Source organism: Panthera pardus, unplaced genomic scaffold (assembly GCF_024362965.1).
Source record: "Panthera pardus isolate Hobbes unplaced genomic scaffold, ASM2436296v1 HiC_scaffold_24, whole genome shotgun sequence".
Lineage (NCBI taxonomy): Eukaryota > Metazoa > Chordata > Mammalia > Carnivora > Felidae > Panthera > Panthera pardus.
The window spans coordinates 71,684,028-71,705,067 of record NW_026526810.1 but is presented as its reverse complement, the minus strand read 5'-3'; the positions used below and the strand labels follow the sequence as shown (position 1 = coordinate 71,705,067).

At 34.4% G+C, this 21,040-nt stretch overlaps 1 long non-coding RNA gene across 1 annotated transcript in view; it reads left to right on the top strand.

The window, feature by feature from the left end:
* Nucleotides 1–3,602: 3,602 nt before the first annotated feature.
* Nucleotides 3,603–21,040, top strand: part of LOC109254276 (uncharacterized) — a 124,749-nt gene continuing 107,311 nt past the window's right edge. The window contains exons 1-2 of the long non-coding RNA XR_002074736.2: nucleotides 3,603–3,749; nucleotides 6,465–6,629. This is a non-coding gene — a long non-coding RNA (uncharacterized LOC109254276). The remainder of the gene's footprint in view (nucleotides 3,750–6,464; nucleotides 6,630–21,040) is intronic.

Genomic DNA, 21,040 nt, shown 5'->3' with positions numbered 1-21,040 from the left:
GGTGTGTCCGGGCCATGTCAGTCCTCAGTGCCCCTCCTCTTCTCTCTATGACAAAGGAATGACAAGAGAAGACTAGGAGACTTGAGAGTTAATGCCGGGAGAATGTGGACCATGACAGTGTGAGTAGGGAAGATAAAACACTAATGGAGAAAGTGAAATGAAGGAATATTGGAAAATATGGTAAGAAACATGGGCGCAACCAAAAGGAGGCCCTAAAGCCTCTGTAGACCCAGCTTGTTTGTTTTGCTCTTGACAGGGTGTTAGGAATAAATGTGCATTAGGCCAAATAGAGGTATCCCTGCTCTTAAAAAGGAAAGAAAGGGTGGGAGGTCCCCTTTCCTTTATAACCCCCTGCCCTTATTATTTTGGTACAATGCCTCAAGAAATGATTATGACACAGCAGCCTTGCTTTTTATAAATGCATCATCTTTTCCTATATAAATATTAAGTACATTTGGCTTTTGGGTGTCACGCAATTAGCAAATTAGTCGTTCACTAACAGTATTCATCGAGGTTTTATAATACTTTCCATACCTTAATTTTAGAATATTACATGCAAGGGGAAAAATTGCCTTCTTTTTTATTGCACTCATTGGAATCCCTTCTCTTAATGCTAGGCTCTGGAGTTACAGTGGCAGTTAGCTCTGTCACCAGAATATCAGCACTTTGAATGGGATTTTGAAAATTACAAAGACTACACCAGCATTATAGCACAATCGATGGTTCTCTCTATACGATAAATGCACTCTCATTTTGAAGCTTATGCATTTCCTTTAATATAGCCCCCCTTTGCAATTCAATTCAATTCAATTCATTGCATTTATTACAAGTAGGAGATGGAAATTAGAAACTTCCTCCAAGATTTTAGATCTTTTGTGTGTGGTATTTATGAGAAAGAGAACTTTTTGCTGTTCTTTTATATATGAGATGTAGTGAAGTGAGCTAATGTTGTAAGAAGTGAAACAAACTGTTCATTTGCACTTATATGTGTAAGTATGAAATATAATATTCATATCTGAGAGATTCTAGAGGTAGAATGGAGGGTTTTTAATTCCATATCTAAGGTATTACTTCATTCTTTCTAACATGGTAGACTTCCAAAATGCAATATTCCAAGTATGACATTCAGAGAGGCCCAGATGCGGTGTTGCATCTCTCTGGAACAGCCATGTTGAAAATTTGCCAAAGGACTGTCATTTTGGTAGACTTTGACTAAACAATCTTGGGTTATTTGAAACTGAAGCAGAAGCCATTTTATTTTAGTCCATTTCTTCTAGATTTTCATGATTTGCCCATTGGAAAAAAAATATTCCCCAGCAAATCCAAGAGCAGTTAGTCATACTCTGCCAGATGGAATCACCCTCTATTTGCAATGGCTAGGGGGTACTCAAGAGTGGCAGTGTGCGCCATTCCTGAAGAACTGGAGGAGTGACTTGAACATAATCTGTAGTGCGTTGTCTATCACACCCGTTGAAAGAGTTGTACAATGTAATTTTATTTTTTGAGTTGAGTATTTAGCTCTTTGAATCACCATGCATCGGTAACGAGACCTTGAATAAGGTCCTTGTCTTAGAGAGGAGCTGGCACTGTATAAAATAGTCATATAAGTTCATGCATTTCTATCTGTTTCTCCAAATATGGGTGTTTCTTTACTCATCAAGTTATTAATCCTCTACTTAATATCACACTCAAGCTGAAACCTAATTATACAAGTCCAGAACCACAGCATAATATTATGAAGACAAGTGCATATATTACTTAAAGTTCTAGTAATAGCTTTAAAGGTTTATATAACTTGGAATCACCATCTTGAATATTATTGGTAAAATTATGAAAAGCTGCTCTAGGATCAAAACACAATGGCATGTTAATTTCATAGTAAGATGTGATCTTGCAGTTGTAATTAATATCTCTCTCAAGAGCTATGGGTCATTATATAGTTTAATTCAATTACTTGATTAAATAGAGATAATCCATTGTAGGTATCGGCTAATGTAATTCATAGCAATTTACACAGGATAGGCTTATCAAAGATATATAGTAAGAAATATTTTGTTTAACATACATTTTTACTAGCTTCAGAATTTATAGATCATAATTTACTGTGCTCTGGCAGCACACGCATGCACACATGCACACACACATACACCCTGTGGTTAGTTTATTCCTTGCTACTTTTACAATCAGTTACTGCTTTGGTGAAAGCCTAAAGCTTAATCCATTAAGAGCCATTCAGAACAAAACAAACAAACAAAGCTTTAACCACTTCAGTGAAAACAGTGCAGATCCAACAAGCAGCCTTCTTAGAAAACCCCAGCAATTTTAGGATCAATAGCCTCATACTGGATGCTTCTAAGTGATAAAGGCTAGAACATTTGTGCTGCCAGGTTTTGGAGAATAAAACAAAACATAAAAGTGTCTGGGAAAGATAATTTGATAAGTTTAGTTTGGAAATACCCATGTAGTGCACAGGGCTGCTTAAGTTCTATCAAGAGTCATGATAAAAACAAGCTAACTTAAATATCACTTCAAACTGAAAATTTTACCTCTATTAGTCCTGAGAGTTGAAACTTAAAATGTATTTTAGTCTTCCTCCAAATTCCCCTACTTGCAGGTTTATTATTACTACTTGTAATTGATGTATGTGAGATCTTCGGTAGATCTCCATTTGTCTATTTCTTGGGGAAAAATCTTATCAAATATCTCCATATTAAAGTATTTAGAAGAATGTTACATCTACTTGCTTCAAGGCTACAGTTTTAACAATAAAACTAACAAATACATTTATATATGAGAAGAGCAAAAACAAACATTTTCTTACACAAGATTAAAAGCTCCTTCGTTTCCTTTTAGAATTATTTCATTGTATATTATCCTTTGTGAAAAATCCATTAGCTTCTTTTATACATCCTCGAGTCTTAAATAATAGCCCCTTGCTGCAGAATATGTTTCATGGAAAAAAAATCTACTGTCATTCCATAGAATAAAAAAGGCCTCCTACATCATTACATTATCCTTTTCAGTTATACAAAACAATCTTACAATACTGTATCTCCTGTAGTTATAGTTTTTTTTTAAATGCCTTTACGTTTATACTTAATTATAAACTCTGTAATGAAATAGGAGTATTATTTATTATTTATCTCAAAATGTCAACCGGTTAGACTTTACCCACAAATTATCTGGAGGCATTAAATTATATACCTTCATAGGTAGTCAACAGACACTTGGGATTGCCTGCAGTATGTTTACAAGCTAATTTGTTTACTGAATATTGTCTACTCGTTTACATTTCTGCCCTTTTTTGTTTTTAAAGCAGATCCTCGCTGAAGAAATATACTTAATGTAAGGAATTAAAAAAAATCTTTTTAGTTTTAAAAATAAGCGTCAAATCAAAAGCAAAATAATCTTTTTGCTGAAATGTTATCAAATAACATTGACCATCAACATTTTACAGACTGAAGAAATAAATTACCCTGCAATACCATTAAAATGCATGATTTTCTTGTGTGTCAGGAATGCTGTGCAGTTTTGTCTGGATTCATTAAGGCGCTCACTGCATAAGTGCGTTGCCAACAGGGATGTGGGTGGCTGTAATGGCAGCCTGTAGGTTTGTATGGAAAACAAGTATGGCACAGTGAAAAAAATCCTTCTCTCACCCTACAGATACCTGTACGGAGAGCTTGGGAGGCTTTTCCATAGGCTCATTGTCAAGTGAAAGTTAAGCCCCCACTCACTGGGAAGCGAAGGTAAGTCTGAAAAATCGCATTGAAGGAAAAGGAGAGGGGAGGGGGGGTGGGGATGAAATCACCTAGCATTGAAGCAGCCTAACCAAGTGACAGACACGTAGACAACTCTGATGCTGCCAGAACAACACTCTGCACAGCCCACCAGCAAGCAATTTGTCACTGCGACAAGAATATCCTCCGCAATTTGGCATCAGGGTCCTTGGACAGCCAACTGCGCCTGTACAGCACGAGACGTGCTATGCGGCAACGGGAAAGATGGGAACCGACGTTCTCGTTATGTCCAAACGTGTTATTTTATGAAAAACATATCTTTTGTCATGATCAACACAGAGACAGAACAGTAGTAATTGATGATAACTGGGGACAAATAAGACAACAAATTGAGAAAAAGTATGTTCTTGTATGTTTTTGAGGTACTCTGTGTTGAGAAGATTTCAGGATGTTCGCTGTTTGTCTGATATTTTATGGCACATTCCCACAGTGTTTCCTAGAAATAATGAATCCATAGGTGTAAGAATGAACTGGAAAGATTTTTGGTAGTAAACCAGTTGCTTTTAGCAGAACATACTCTGCTTTGTTTTAGGCTTGTATGTGTGTATATTGTGTGTTGATTAATATGTGGCTAAGTGCAAACCGTTTCTTACTGGTGTGATTTGAAATAAGACAAAGAATTCAAGGTAAGTTGGGTTATAAATGTGCAAAGGAAAGACCCTTTACTCTTTACATTGCTACTCTGGTAATCTATTATAAAAGTGCAGTAAAGGAGAGAAGCCAGGGGCATAGGATAAAGGTATCCGATAAATAAGCAAGTAGTGTTCCCCTTGCCAATTACTTGGCATCTTACTTTGTAATTAATGCCACAGTAATGAAAAAAGTGGTAGGCACGAAGATTGGGCCTTTTGTGCATTCTATACAGAACCAAACACTCATAAAAATCTAGCTCAAAGCTAGCCTAGTTTGGCTCTCTCCACAATCAAAACTTGCTAGGGAATTAGAACAATCCCATAGGGGTGTGTGTGTGTGTGTGTGTGTGTGTGTGTGTGTTGCAATGTATTATATAAGAGTGACATAAGGCAATTGTGGTATTGCTGTCTCTATCACAGAGACAAGACTGTCCTTCATTCCCCAGACATGATAGAAACTTGTACCCATTCTGCCAGTATCTAACATCATGGTATCTATTATGTTGTTCACTAGTTGTGCTATGAAACATTTCAGTTAACTGCTACTTAAGTGGCTATGATAACTGCCTTACAATGCCTCGTGTATTTCCCAGTAGCTTATAGATTTGTGCTTTAAGGGAACTTTCAGAAAATACTAAAGCTACTTTAAATGTAAATAATAGTGAAAGTGGTAATACTACATAGGCACTTTTTAAGATGGAGTAAAGAATCTAATTTAGGCAATTTTGATATCACTTGAAACAGTACAAATTTAAAAAATATTGTTAATATTATATTAATCCTTAAAAACATGAAAAACACATTTTTCTCTAGCTATCCATGTAAACTGGACATTGGGTGGTTTGGAGTTGGGGGTTGGAGAAAGAGATGTTTAACTGCGAGACTTGGATATGGTGTTAGGGGCGGAGTATGTTGAGTAGCTATGTACACAGATAGCTAAATGAAATGACCTTAGATTTATATCCATTTAGGGGTAGGACAGGGAAAGGGGAGAACAGAGAGGTATGTGAAGAGAGAATGTTCGGGGCTAGAGGGTATAAAATATAGTGGAGATCATAAGGAAAACTAACCCCTACTTTTCTAAGCTTTGCATGGGGTGTTTTCCGTGCAACTCCCATTAAAGTCAATGGGAATCATGCGGCTAAAACCCTATGTAACTCTTTGACAATTTACTTCCTAGTGTCTGGAAAAGAGTACTACCTACTAAGGGCAATTTACTCATTTTAGTTTGTGCCTTCCATACAAAGATGAATTTGATAGCATATAGCAGGAGGAAAAGAGAGACTGCATTTAAGATTTTGTTATTGCAAAAGAAATCATCACTGAAAAATGTCGTCTAAACTCTCACCTTGTTTAGCAACAACAATAAACAGAGAAAAGCAATCCAGTGAAAGAATATGAAAAGAAGTATGGACTTGATTACAGGAAAAATGGTGATTGCTATATGAGGGTGTTTTTTCCCCCATTTTAAATTCTCGAGCTCTGAACACAATCGCAGGATAATAAGAATAGAGGACAATTCTTAAGACACCAAATTGAAGCTCTTGATTACTTGCTTTTTCCCATGCACCTCAAGTTGTACATATGTAAATATAGCTATGGTAGCCTTACAAAATCTTTAATAATACAAATACAGTGAAGGGGGTTGTCATAGTTTCTAGTTATGGGTAGAAGTATAGATAAAATGACAGATATTTATCTTGCTGTAAGCAATAACTAAATAAATGTATTGTATACTCTATCTAATATTATTTTTGAAAGCTATAGACTGTGCATGTTAAAAAGTACATGCTATTTATAATCTCTTTCATGAACTTGGAAACAGGAAACTAACACTGGCTTGCAAAGTCTTTATTTTTATTATAGGGCTCTATATTTTCTTACTTTCAAGTGAAATGTCTATTTAGGTGCTTTACTGATATAATTCTTATAACTGTACAACCATATAATAAGCTTATGTGGGCTGAAGATACAGCTCTTGTGTTTTCTGAGTCCCTTCTCTGTGATTTGTTTTCTGACTTTTCCTTTGGAGGGTGAAGAAATAAGATACTACATGGCTCTGCTTTTTAGTGCATGGATCAGAGACACATCTATGAACAACTGCCTACGCAAATTGATTACTGGGCAATATCATTTCTCAGTTTTTATGGGTAAATGAGTGCTTCTCGTCATGGACCTAGCTTGTGCATCAATTTAGGTAAGCATACTGCTGCAGCAGCCTTGAAACTATTGCTCTCTGATTGTACCAATTAGCAAATCCTGAACTTTACCACCAGGAAAAGACATAGCTCCACATTTATGAATGCCTGGCTTTTGAGAATTAGAGTAATTATGTCACCAAACCTACCATTGATTTTCAGGTAGACATCTCAATAATTTTGTAAGAGTAAAAACCTTTCCAAAAGCACACTGATATTTTTATAGCAGAAATAATACATAGGGATGAATGCAGTGATTTGATATGTGAGAACATTTAAGAGAGAGAGAGAGATACTTTACTTGAACAGAATTTACATGTATTTTTGGGCTGAGTCTTTGATTATAAATTTCATGTTGGAGGGTTTTGACTTGTTTGAGAACTTCTGAAATCTGATTTCCTTGAAGGGTGGGGTTGAGACTTCACAAAATAATAAAAAGCATGTGCTATTATTAAAGTAGATTATGGGACTATTGTAAAATCATAGACAGTGATAAATTTAAGACATTAAAATTCTCTAAGTTGTAGTTTTAAAACTTACAGCTGTGTCTTACATCCCAGGCCATTCATTGTTTGTGACCAGATCACATATCCTTAACCAAATACACATTAAAAGATTTCTGTTCCAAATTAAACCTGAATTGAATTTATCACACAGAGCTCTTTAGTTATCCATTAAGGTTTTTTTTTTTCCATTTTTTTCTTCTTATGGTGTTTTTACAAACAACAAGAATAAGTTAATATTTGCATTTAAAGCAAAATAAATTCAGGTATTACAATGGCACTGTTATTCACAATGTTACAGAAACTTGTTTTCCTCCTGTATTATAGTGTCATTGTTTCACTTTGAGTAAGAATCTGAATAATCATTAATACATTCCATGGAATCAAAGATGTATAGGGTTATATATTCTAGGTCTCTCATTTTACAAATTATCTTTGCCATGATCTGAATGAATAAGATATTTTTAATGCAAAATTAATATCTGTTTACTTCAGACTTGTTTTGGTAGAAATTTACTATAAATCAGTATTTGACAGCCCTGAGGCTTAAGACATCTTTCAGTATTCGCTCTTTTCATATCTCCCTCCATGTAGTTAAGAAATTATTATGGCTTTGACATGACATCTATGTAGTCATTTTGTAGTATGTAGGTGGGGAATACATACAGAAATAATATATTTTCCCTTGAAGTATCTCAAAATCACATATTTAGTTGGCAGAACACACGCACACGTGCACACACACACACACACACACACACACACACAGAGTCTGCATTTCTTTTAGCTCAGTGAGCACATTTTGAATATATTTGCCCTGAAAAATTTTTCTAGTCCCGGGAATGGTGTTTCATGAACTGATTTTATCACCTGTACAAGAGAATTATACAAATGTTCTCAGAAAGAAACCAAGTAAATAAGCGTATGATAGATTATATTCATAAGGTGTTTGTTTATATTGTTTTCTTTACTGTGACCACTTTTGTCTTTTTCTTGTATCCCTGTTTATCTTCACTTCTTCAAATATGGCACTTGACTAGCCTTCTGTAACTAAAATACATTTGGAAAGCTAAAGTGTGGATGAGGGTAATTTTGGGGTAAGAGCATAGTACTGTTAATAATGTTGATTTTCTGGCCCCAGAGATCTTTGGGATTGTTCATTGCTCATATGGTAAATTACTGATGCTCCACTTCAAAGGCTTGAGGCCTAAACTCTTCTTTGCTACATCTAAGAAAAGGAAGCCACTGTGTAAGTGGTGGAAGTCTGGAGCAGAAGGTCATCCAATATCACATGTACTTGTTTGGGACCAAAGCATAAGAAAGAAATCCTCCCAAGCAGTGTTAAGTTGTCTTCTGTCTCACTAGTGTGTGTAAACAACTTTAACATTAAGGGGAGTCAAGCACAGGTATTGAAAAAGGAAGAGGACTTTTAAGGTGAAATGAGATCTGGAAGTGTTTCAATGTTACCCTAAAGCAGACAGGAGAAAATCTATTTCCAATAGTAAGAACTTTGAGACTTACAAGTGATGATGCAGAATGAAAAACATGTTTTACAGTTCTAAAATATGTAACAAGTAATGTGATGGCTCAGATGAAATGCAATATAATTTTCATAATTATTTAAGCGTGAAAGGCACATAATTGGGTTCATTCACGGTCTTTGAAGTAACAGTGTTGGCCAATGGAAAAACCAAAAAGATATTTGACTGATTTTTTAATATCATGCTATATAAATCTGGGCAAGTCATTTAAACTGTTTAGGGACTACATGGGCACAAAACAAACAAGATTCTAGCACTCTTAACCTAAGAAGGAATGCAAGATTTGTAATTATTTCAGATGCCTGATGTTTCCATTGTTGTTAGAGCTCTTATGCTTTGAAAGGATATATTCTTTTTACCATGATAGTTTCATTCATTTACTCATTTGTTCCGTCAGAGATATTTATGGAGAACTAACTGAAGAGCCTGACCATCCTTCCTATCAGTTATTCAGAGACTAAGATAAAGTTCCAGACCTTTAATATATTCATAGTCTGGCGATTGAGGCAGTAAACCAAAGTTAACAACACAACAAAACAAGGGTTCTGATAAATGCACACCAACATGTCTATGGGAAGTCAGAGGAGGGGCTTCTAATTTTGCCCCGGAGAGACTGGAAGGCTTCATAGAGAAGGTGATCACTGAACTAGATTGATGGCAAAAATGGGACTACCTTGGTTTCTTGCCAAGAGACCAAAGATGGCCACAGGAGAACTGACTTAATCTGTACTGTTTAGGAGGCCATTGGCTTTAACACATTGTTTTTTTGTGGCTTTAAAAATGTGCATGATTGTGAAGTTCTGCTTTTGCCAGTTTGTTCTGGTATTGGGTGTTCTTTCTTCTCTTAAGGGGAAGACAGTAACTACTTAAGGGGAAATATGTAACTAATATGACTACTTACTACATAATCAGTACCTCCGTTTTTTTGAATGGTGTGCTTGTGTGCATGTGCGTGCTCATGTGTGAGAAAGTAAACATAAGTGAATGTGGCCAGGAGACGTTCATGGTATCTGTTGAGATAATAGGAATGATGCTGGCATAATAACAAACTCAAATAGGGAAACCTACCCTCAAATTGTTGTAAATGTTTGATGGGATTCTAGGGCTTTCCAAGAACAGCCAAATATACAAGCTTTCCCGCCCCCCCCCACCTTTCTATTATAGAATAGAAAGGATTGTGTTAGAAGGATTGTCTTTCTAGTAGGTGTGAAAAAGAAGCAGGTAGCAGGAGGGCTTGGTACAGAGAAAATATTTCCAACAAAATCAGAATTTAATGATCTAGGTCAGTGTTTCTCGAACTATAATGTGCATAAGGACCACCTGGAGAACCTGTTAAAGTACAGTAGGCCTAGAGTTGGATTGATGAATTATCGTTTTTTTACCAACTCACAGGTGAGGCTGATGCTGCTGGTTGAGGATCACACTTGAAGAACCTCTAATCTAGACCTGTGCTTCTCAAATTTAATCTGTATATGAATCACCTGAGGATCTTGTCAAATTGAAGATACTGATTCAGTAGGCCTAGGGTGGGTGGGAACATTTGCATTTTGAACACGCTCAAAGGTTATGCTAATGCTGCTGGTCTGTGGTTCACACTGTGAGAAGCAAGGCCTTAGGTGATCTCCTACATTATGAGTCCAAGTCATATGACTTGGCCTGGTGATTTCAGAAAATAATAAGATCAAATAACGACTTCTGGTTCATTTCCTGAGCAAATAATATTGTGTCCTTACCAAAAAGAGCTAATGAAGAATGAATGCATTTTATTGTATACCATAGGAATAGATATTAACAACTCCACTGAGAGATGTATTCCTGAGCTATTGTTCCCTGTATAAAATACCTGCCTTAGTTATTGTAAAAGTTAGGTGAAACTTAGGTTTCTTATTTTAAGTAGCTTCTATAACTCCCTGGCCTTATATTAAATGCATTATATTTCTCAGATTGTAATAAAGTTGTATTTAGGTACAGAAGGTAAAAATGGATTGGTCTAATAACTCCAAAAGAAAATCTTAGAAACTGTACACTGTTTAAGTTGTGTTATTTAGCCACAACCCTTGTTTAAAAATTCTGTTTAGGGGCGCCTGGGTGGCTCAGTCGGTTAAGCCTCCGACTTCAGCTCAGGTCACGATCTCATGGTCCGTGAGTTCGAGCCCCGCGTCGGGCTCTGGGCTGATGGCTCAGAGCCTGGAGCCTGCTTCCGATTCTGTGTCTCCCTCTCTCTCTGACCCTCCCCCGTTCATGCTCTGTCTCTCTCTGTCTCAAAAATAAATAAACGTTAAAAAAAAAATTAAAAAAATAAAAATAAAAAAAATAAAAATTCTGTTTAGTTAGGCAAGTTCTATTTATGTAAAGCAAAGGTTGAGGGGTGGCTAAGTGGTTCAGTAGATTGAGCGTCAGAATTCAACTCGGGCTGAAACTCAAGGCTCCTGAGTTCAAGCCCCACGTCGGGCTCTGGGCTGACAGCTCAGAGCCTGGAGTCTGCTTCGGATTCTGTGTCTTCATTTCTCTCTGCCCTTCCCCTGCTTGTGTTCTCTCTCTCTCTCTTTCTCTCTCAATAATAAATAAACGTTAAAATTTTTTAAAAAAATATAGCAAAGATTGAATTAAATCTAGTGAAATAAGCCAGAAAATATACTTATTTTTGATCAAATAACAGTCTCTGGTGGATTATATGGATGTGGGTGTCAAAGAGCCTTACTGGTAGGTGTTGGTTGTCTTCCACCTCCATTTTCTCAATAACTGATAAATCTCCATTCCCTCTCTTCTGTGTAGCCCTTTTAAAAAATAGAGGTGTGAAATAGTGGTTATGGTAGTATAGTAAGGGATTTGAAGTAGAAATTTCCAAGAGAACATTCAAATAAAAATGCAAGAAATAGCATCTGTATTATATACTTTGGCTAACTTTGAGTGATTTTAGGCATCCGAGGGATGCATAGGTTTCTATTCTCCTTATGCCCCTCCCATTCACAAATTTTCAAGTGATATGATAGTGTTAAATTCAATGACTCAACAGTTTGAGTAAATTTCTCCATTCTCAGTTTATTTATTTTTTTGGTGGACTTGATCAAATATGTGTAACTGATTATGTTAATGCAAATGCCCAAACCCTCAGCCAAATAAATGTAAATATACTTGAAGTAGTAGTGTAATTTTTAATATTTCTTTTTGTCTGTCCTAGGTGATTTTTGTATTATCATTTCTAAGGCTAAATGATTATCTTAACAAAATGATTATCTTTAATTGATGTTTAGGTGCTTTTGTCATTTCTACTTCTTCCTGTTTCCCAAGTATATTAATTTCTGATCCACTTACCAAAGTGGACTATTTCAAGAAAAAATTTTACTTGCAGGATATTTGACTTCTTAAAATACCACACTCGTGTCTTAATATCTAACCAAATGAAGTTGCAAACAATGTGATTTTAAAATGGAGAAGTTTGGGCTGGAAGGGCAGTGGTTCTTAATCTTTTAGGAAATATCTCTTTACAGAAAATGCTCAGTAAGTATACACAGAGAAATTTTGCATACAAAGTAGTGCATATCTGCTGGCCTTTTGAAGGAAAATTAACAACTCTGATCTTGATAATTGAGGTGAAGTTAACAAAAATGCCATCTTTTTTTCTTTCTTACATAGACCTTGAAACCAGATGGATCAATAGACTGTTTTTCTAAATACATCATTTTGTTTTTATTGCGTAAACCTTGCCTTACAAATAAGCCTTTATACTGATTTGTAACATGGAAGCAAGTGGACATCTGGCTTCTGTGAAAAATATGATTCACTCATTTGCATTTTTAAATTCCATTCATTCCATTTTTAAATTGTTCACTTGTCCTCTTTGCTCTTTCTAAAAGCAACTCTTCTTAGCTCTCTTCAATTTTAAATACCCACAGAGTTTATGTTACTTACAATCCAGATCATCTCTTTAAAATTTTTAAGTGAAAATCAATATTCAAGGCTCACAGAATGTGCAAACCCATAGTATCCAGGTAAGTGAGAAGTTCATTGAAAACCAGTAAGGAATTTGGATGACAAACATGAATTTACCCCTAGTACTTTATAATGGTCTTGGAGGACTTTGAAATATCTTTCAAAGGCCATTTAAAGAAATTCGGGATCTAAATACTAATAAATAATTAATTCTTCCAGTTGGTTGTATATAGAAAAATATTTTGGGTACATAAAGGTGTTTGTGTCACTAATGATATGCTGTAAATAAATCCTGGGAGGAAAGATAATAATGCTATTCAGTTGTTAATAAAATATTGTTTCTGGCAATAGGTTTTGTGAATAAAAATTGAAAGTATAAGAATTTGAAACCTGCAACATTCATTCATTAACTTAAAGACTAGTCCTTCCTCTTTATAGTAACAAATCCAGAATCTAATAATTTTCACAATGTTGAAACCTCATAATAGCTGACAGCAGAATAACTTGAGTTCCATTTCAATTTTAAGTAAAGTATCTCCTGAATATTTTATTCTTTATCTTAAATAATTAGCCTGTATGGAATCCTAGCATTTTAAAATGATAGTGTTGAATATTTAAATAACGTTAGCTCTTTGCATATTGTCTATTTCCCTCAAATCAACTGGTTATGTCCTAGAAGAAAATGTGTGTGTGTGTGTGTGTGTGTGTGTGTGTGTGTATGTGTGTGTAAATGAAAAGATTTTCCTCCAGTTGAACAGAATAGCTGATGGATCTAAGAGTAGGTAATGGAAATAGATAATCATGATAGGCAAAGATGAGAGAATGAGGGAAGTTAGCCCATTATTATCGTCAGCTGTGAATTTTGGACTCGATTCTGAAAGTACACCAGAAGATATTGCTTTTCTAAGAACATCAGCAACGTGAATTTTAAGGAGATTTGTTTAGGGAACATGTAGAATGGACCTTACAGGGGTAGAGATGGGAAACTGAAACCAAGAAGACCTGGTAGCTGAAGTTCTCAAGCTCCATACTAGCTACTGTCTAGCATACTAGCTACTGGGCTAGCATACTGTCAATTATAATTCATGTTTCATTGCTGATGTTCTTTGCTAACATCATATAATTCAGACAATTTTGAAAGAACATACTGGGATTGAAATTAGGAGAAGTGAATTTGGTTAAATTTTCCAGTGTGGATTTCACGATAGCTATCACATTGAATGAAATCATGTTTCCATGTAGGGTTTGGTGCCTATAATTGGGCGGGGGGCGGTGGGGAGGAATAAACGCTTATTTTAATGACTTGGTCCACCTAACTGTGAGAGAATGAGAGCCCCTTTCCGAGTACAAGGCAATATAAACCAGTTTGAGACAAACTGGAGAATTTTAGAGGCTAGATTCATAGATGTAGACCACTCCTAGAATTAACTACCCACTAAAGAAGTTGATCCCTAGAGATAGCCTGGAACATAATCAGATAGACTAACATGATTCTGGTGAGGTAAGACAAATTGGTCCCATAAATCACATCAGAAATAACTCTTTTGTTTTGAGGAGGATGAGATGTACTGTCGTCAGGACACCCACCAGATCTTTTGAGGCATTGTTACTACTTTCATATATGTTGCGTGGAAGTTTAATGTGGATGTAACAATCTTCATTTCCTTTAAGAAAAAGAAGCAGTCTACCTCTCACTCCCACTGATGCCGCTGTCAGAATTCTGGATCAGGGGACACATTCTCTCTCTTTAAAGGAAATTTAGCTGCCCTCTTAGTGGGAGAGAGTAGAGCTACGTAAGGTGTTGAATGCCGATTAGCATGTCAGTCAGGCTGTCTATCTGATATAATCAGAAGAATTGAGGGAGTCTTGAAAAGAAAGGTGTGGAGAGAAATGTGGACAGCTGTCCAAAGCATTTTGTGTCTGGAACAAGCGTTCATGGACTTCTCCACTGAAGGCGATATTAAAAGCTAGTTTCTGAAAAATGACTGGTGGAGTCTGTGTCTGGTAGATTAGGTCAAAGGAGAAATTGGATGTTTGAGTTTGCAGTTCACAAAATAAGTACTGAATCAATCAGTTCTCTTTTAGTAAAAACCCTTTTTAGTAGATGGGTTTGGGCTGTATTTTTGGTTCATTCTGCCTCACTTGTTAGATGGGATAATGGTATTACCTCCTACTCACTTGGTAGTTATGTAGCCATGATACAATAAGATAATTACTTCTAAATATAATTTTTTTATATTTTAAGGGAAAAAGTACAAGCATGTGAAATTCTAAGGTATAAACATTGCATGGAACTTCATAGTGCCTTTCACATGGAGTTATTGTTATAGAGGTATTTATAAGTAAAAGTCCTTAACTTCTATTTGTCATTAGTAAATCTGAAGACCAAAGTCTTCATGAAGCCATTATAGAACCCACAGCTATGGTACAATTTCTTTATTGGTATAACAAGTCAGTAGAGAACATGAAAAGGCAAAGCTTTTTTCTCTCTTATTTTATTCCAGTATAATTAAATACAGTATTGTATCAGTTTCAGCCCTACAACATAGTGATTCAACAATTCTATACATTACTCAGTGCTCAACACAATGTGTGCTTTTAATCCCCTTCACCTATTTTATTCATACCCTCCCCACCTCCCCTCTGGTAACCATCAGTTTGTTCTCTATAGCTCAGAGTCTGTCTTTCGTTTGTCTCTTTTTCCTTTGGTTGTTTGTTTTGTTTCTTAAATTCTACACGTGAATAAAATTATATGGTATTTGTCTTTGACTTATTTCACTTAGCATTATACCTTCTAGATCCATGTATGTTCTTGCAAATGAAAAAATTTCATCCTTTTTAATGGCTAAGTAATATTCTATTATGTGTATGCATATACATGTGTGTGTATATATATATGTGCATACATACATATGTGTATACACACACACACACACACACATATAGGGTACACATATCTTTTTGAAATAGTGTTCTTTGGGTCTTTTTGGTAAATACCCAGTAGTGGAATTACTGGATCAAGTGGTAATTCTATTTAAACTTTTGAGAAACCTTCATACTATTTTACACAAATTTGCCTTTGCACCAACAGCGCATAGGGTTTCTCTTTCTCCACATTTTTGCCAGCACGTGTTGTTTCTTGTGTTTTTGATTTTAGCTATTCTGACTTGTGTGAGGTGACATCTCATTGTGGTTTTGATTTCTATTTCCCTGATAATTAGTGATGTTGAGCATGTGTCTGGTTTCACATGATGTTTTCATGTGTCTGTCGGCCATTTGTATGTCTTCTTTGGAGAAATGTCTTTTGAAGCCTATTTTCATTACTATGTAATTATTTGTTTTGTGTCAAGTAAATTTTCATTGAAGTTAAACACATGTTCAAACATGCACAGATGTAAGTGTACGAAGTATTGAATATTTGAACAAAGTGAACACATCCATGTAACCCCCAATGATTTAAAGGAATAGAACACTATTAGCATATAAGAAATTCACTTTTGTCCCATCTTACCACTACCCCCCAACAAAATCACTTTCTTAATTCCTGTTTGCTTGGGTTGATTTTATGTTGTTGACCTTTATTATTAGTAGTAACATATGGTATATACTTTCTTGTACCCATGCTGTAAACAAATGTGGTGTAATTGCAGTTCATTTATTTTCATTGCTGTAGAGCATTTCATTGCATGAATATCCCCAAAATCATTTATCTTTACTTTGATGGACATGGTTGTTTCCAAATTTTGGCTTCTATTGATCTTCTGATATGTATTTTGGATACATAAGTGGACTTTTCTGTTAAATATGGTATCTAGGAGTAGAAACACTGAGTAAGGTATGTTCAGCGGTGGTGGATTTGACCAAACAGTTTTCCAAAGTGATTGTGCCATTTCATGATTGCACCAGCAATGTATGATGTATTTTCAGAGTTTGATGTTATACTCTTTTTAATGTGAGCCATTTTGGTGGGTAGGTAGTGATATGACATTGTAATTTTAATTTGTCCTCTTTTGACAACTGATAAGTTTTGACCACTTTCCCTGCATTTACTGGCCATGGGATATTGTCTATTATGAACTATTGGTTGCCCATTTTTCTTTTCTCTTTTTAAACCTTTTTCCTTATGGTTTTGCAGTACTTGGTATATTCTACACATATGTCATTTTGTGAGATAAAAGCTTTCCAACCATTTTTTCTGTCTAAAGTTTGCCTTTTTCACTTTCTTACTGATGTCTTTGGATTAATATAATCTTTTAATTTTAATGTAGTCTTTTCCTTTATGATTAGCACATTTTGTGTCCTGTTACAGATGTCTTTACCACAAGGATGTGACAGTATGGTCCTATTTGGGGGAAATTATACTTTTACCTTTATTTTTATATCTATGGATCATGTGAATTTATTTTTGCATATTCTATAGGGTAGGAATTGGTTATAATTTTTTCCTTATGTATATTCATTTGGCCCAATGCCATTTATTGAAAAGACACATCTTTCAATTTTGCAGTTCACTGTCACCTTTTTCATAAACCAAGTGTATGTGTAGATTGTCATTAGATTCTTTTTTTTTAAGTTTCCTTGTGCTCTACACTGTCTTAATTGTACTTTTTATTGAGTCTTCATTTCTAGTAATGTATATCCTTTGATTTTGTTCTTTTTCTTATCCCTTTGAGTTGAAAATTATGTTGCCAATATACACATTTAAAAATGTTTGCTAGATTTTTGATTGGGAAAACATCAAATCTATGTATCACTTTTAGGAGAAATGCTATGCTTTCAACATTGTATTCTTCTTATGAATGTGGTAGTTTTAATAGTCTCATTTAGTTTCTCTTAATTCTTTTAGTTTTAATAGTCTTATATTTATAAAGTTTTAGTAGTTTTAAAATTTTAGTAGTCTTCTTTAATTTCTCTTCAGTATTCTGCAGTTTTATGGGTAGAGGTCTTACACATATTTTGTTAGATTTTTTTTCTTTGGCATTTGCTTTTTGAGATGCTATTGCAAATTGTATCTATATTTTTAGAATTTCATTTTGCAATTGTCAATGGTCTATACAAATACAATTTATATTTTTATATTGACCATTTATGTAGTTCACTTGCTTAATTCATTTAAAATTCTGATTTTTTTTTTAGTTTTACTATAGAAGACTTTGGATTTTATACAGTTATGTCATCTGTAAATGCTATTATATTTCTCTCTATTTTTAAGCCTTATATCTCTTATTTCTTTTTCTTCCTTATCACTCTGACTAGATGTTGAACACAAGAGGCGCTAATGGACATCTTTGTTTCTTTCTCTGTCTTGTGTGGGCAGGGGAAGTTTGTATGTTTTACTACAACACATGATATGTGCTATAGGTTTTATATAGGTACCTATTAACAAATTAAGGACATTTAGTCTGTTCCTAAAAGTGTACCTTTTAATTTCCTAAAATCTGTGGACTTTTCACTTATCTTTTTAAAAAGTTGTTTTCTAATCTAATAGTAATAAAGTCAGAGGATACACCATGATTTCACCTCTCTAGAATTTGTTGGACATACACCAACCTTGATAAAAACGGCATCTATTTTGTTATACATTCTATGTGTACTTGAAAGAATGTTCTAAATGATTCAGTTAGGTCAAGACTATTTATTTTCTTGCTAAGTTCTTCTATATCCTTACTGTTATTTTGTCTGTTTATTATATTATTACTAAGAGAGGTATTAAAACCTCCCATTATGACTTTTGTGCATTTTATATTTCTGTCCACCTTATTTTGCTTCATATATTTTACAGCAATGTCAGCAGATGTATATAAATTTAAAATTGCTGTATTTTCCTAGTGTATTAACCCTTTTATCATTAGAAAATGCTCCTCTTTATCTCTAGCAGGATTATGTACCTGAACATCTACCTTGTTATCTGTCAGTATAGCCACACTAGTTTTCTATTTCTTTGTATTTGTAAAGATACATGGTTTTTGTCCTTTACTTTCAACCATTTTGTGAATTTAAGGACATTTTTAATAGCATAGAGCTGGGCTTTTTTATTTTTTAATCATCAGATATTTTTGTTTTTAAAATGGCATATTTATTCCATTTATGTTTAATGTAATTGCTGACACACCTGAGTTTACATTTACTATCATACTATTTATTTCTTGCTTACTTCATCATTTTCATTTTACTTTTCTTTCTTTCCTTATTTCGCACTAATCAAATATTTTTATCAATCTATGTCCAACCTCCCTAAACTCCTGGCTAGTTTGGTAATTATACCTAACTTTTTAAACATCGTTTACCCTATAGATTATAACTCACATCTTTATTATATGATCATCTGTTTTAAATTTATACTTTTACTACTTCCCAGACCATGCAAGGTACACAGAACACTTTATCTCCATTTACCCATTTTTGTGATTTTTGTCTTATTACCATCAAATATTTTAATTTTAAGTATATTTTAAATGACAAAATAGATTCTTTTCACATTTTTGATATGTGTATATGTTTGTGTAAACAAAGATACATTTTCCATTGCTCTTTATTCTTTGCATTTTTCTCTTTGCTTCTGGATTCATTTTCATTCTGCTCAAAGAAATCTTTTACTCTTTCATGTATCTACTATTCTGAATAATCTTAGTTTCTGTATTTTTATTTCAGCCTCATTTTTTGAAGGATATCTCATCTGGGTATAAAATTTTAATTTAATAGTTTTTTTTAAATTTTCCTCTCAGCACTTACTTTCTGGTTTCCTTTTTTTCCTCCACTTCTTTGACAGTAATGGATTTTTCACCCATTGGGTACTCTTAGGGTTAAACTCTTTATCTATGATTTTTACATGTTTTATGTTGAAGAAACTCAGTGTGATATTCTTTGAATTTACCTGCTTTGGGTTTATAAGACATCCTGTGTTTGTCTTTGCAGTTTTTCCTCAGTATTGAAAAATTTTTAGTAATAATTGCTATAATATTGCCTTTACCACATTTTTCCTCTTTTCTTTTCAAAGACTCAAACTGCATATATGTTAGACCTTTCTAACCACAACCCACATGTATCTTATGATCTTATCTGTAATTTCCGCTCATTTTATCCTCCATGCTTCAGTTGGGATATTTTCTACTGATGTGTCTTCCAGGTCTAAGAACCCTCCTTGAGCTCTTTCCAAACCATTGTTAAGCCTATACTTTGAAATCTAAATTTAAGTTAACATAATTTTTAGATCTAAATCTAAATTTTTATGTCTAGAATTTTTATTTAATTCTTTTTATATGTTCCCGTCGCATGGTAAGATTTTCTGGCTTGTTTTGTTTTTTGAACATATTGATCTACTTGTCTTAAATTGCATGTCTCATAATTCTAATATTTGTGTCACCTATGGTTCTTTACTGTTGTCTATTTGTTCCTTTGATAATTTTTCTTCAATACGACTGTAATTTTTATTGAATCCTAGACATGTGTTTGATTGTAGGAACTGATTTCTGTTATCTCATTTCAGAGAGGATTTATCACATCCTCTGGCAAGTAACAAAAGGATAGAAAATACCAATCTAATGATGAATTGAGCTGACTGGAGGTTGATTTGCTGTCTTTGTAATGATTGATCTTCCTCTTATTCATCCCTTTCCAAAGATAGCTTTCCAAGGTTTTCAACTGAGAGGTTTCCCAGGGCCATGAGAATGCCAGCACTCTGTCCTACTTTATATTTGCATTCTACGTGGCCTCCTAGTGTAATGAAAAATGCAGATTTATTGGTAACTTCTGTGAAGAGAAGAGATTCTTCCTTTCTGGGGGGACTCTAGAGTCCTCAGATATCTGCCTGTCTTGATAGCACAAAACTTTAGTTTTTGCCTTCTCAGCAGGTAGAAGCTGGCCTCTACCTGCTTTCTCATCTCCTTGCCCTAAGACAAGAATTGCATATACCATGATAGAAAAAGAAATATTTAAAAAATTGGGTTTATCTTGGTACATTCCTTTTTCTCCAAAGGTTTGTTCATCAAACCTTGGTTGTGTCAGCAACTCTCCAGTACCTGCAAGCTTATGTCTTTTTATGTTACCCAGCTTTTCCTAATTGTCTTCAGCAAGATCCTTGATCTATTATAAACTGCTCCATGGTATTTGGAAGTGAGAGTAACTTCTTGTGTATTTTTTAAGAAATAATGATATTAGCCAATGATGAATGACATTTTGCATTTTAACAATTTGTTTTAAAATAAATTATTCAAAATTCTATATCACTTTGTATTATAAGAAGTTCCAATAACTTTTGAGCATCCTTTCTTGAGTATGTATATTGTGAATATGAATTAATATAGCTTTCCATTATGATTTAAAATATATGTGTTATATGCTTTACAAGCCTCATTGTGCTTTCAGATATTAGTAAGTCAGAATTTTCATACGTGGCACTTTAGTTGTAAAATGATAACAAAATAGGAGGAAAAG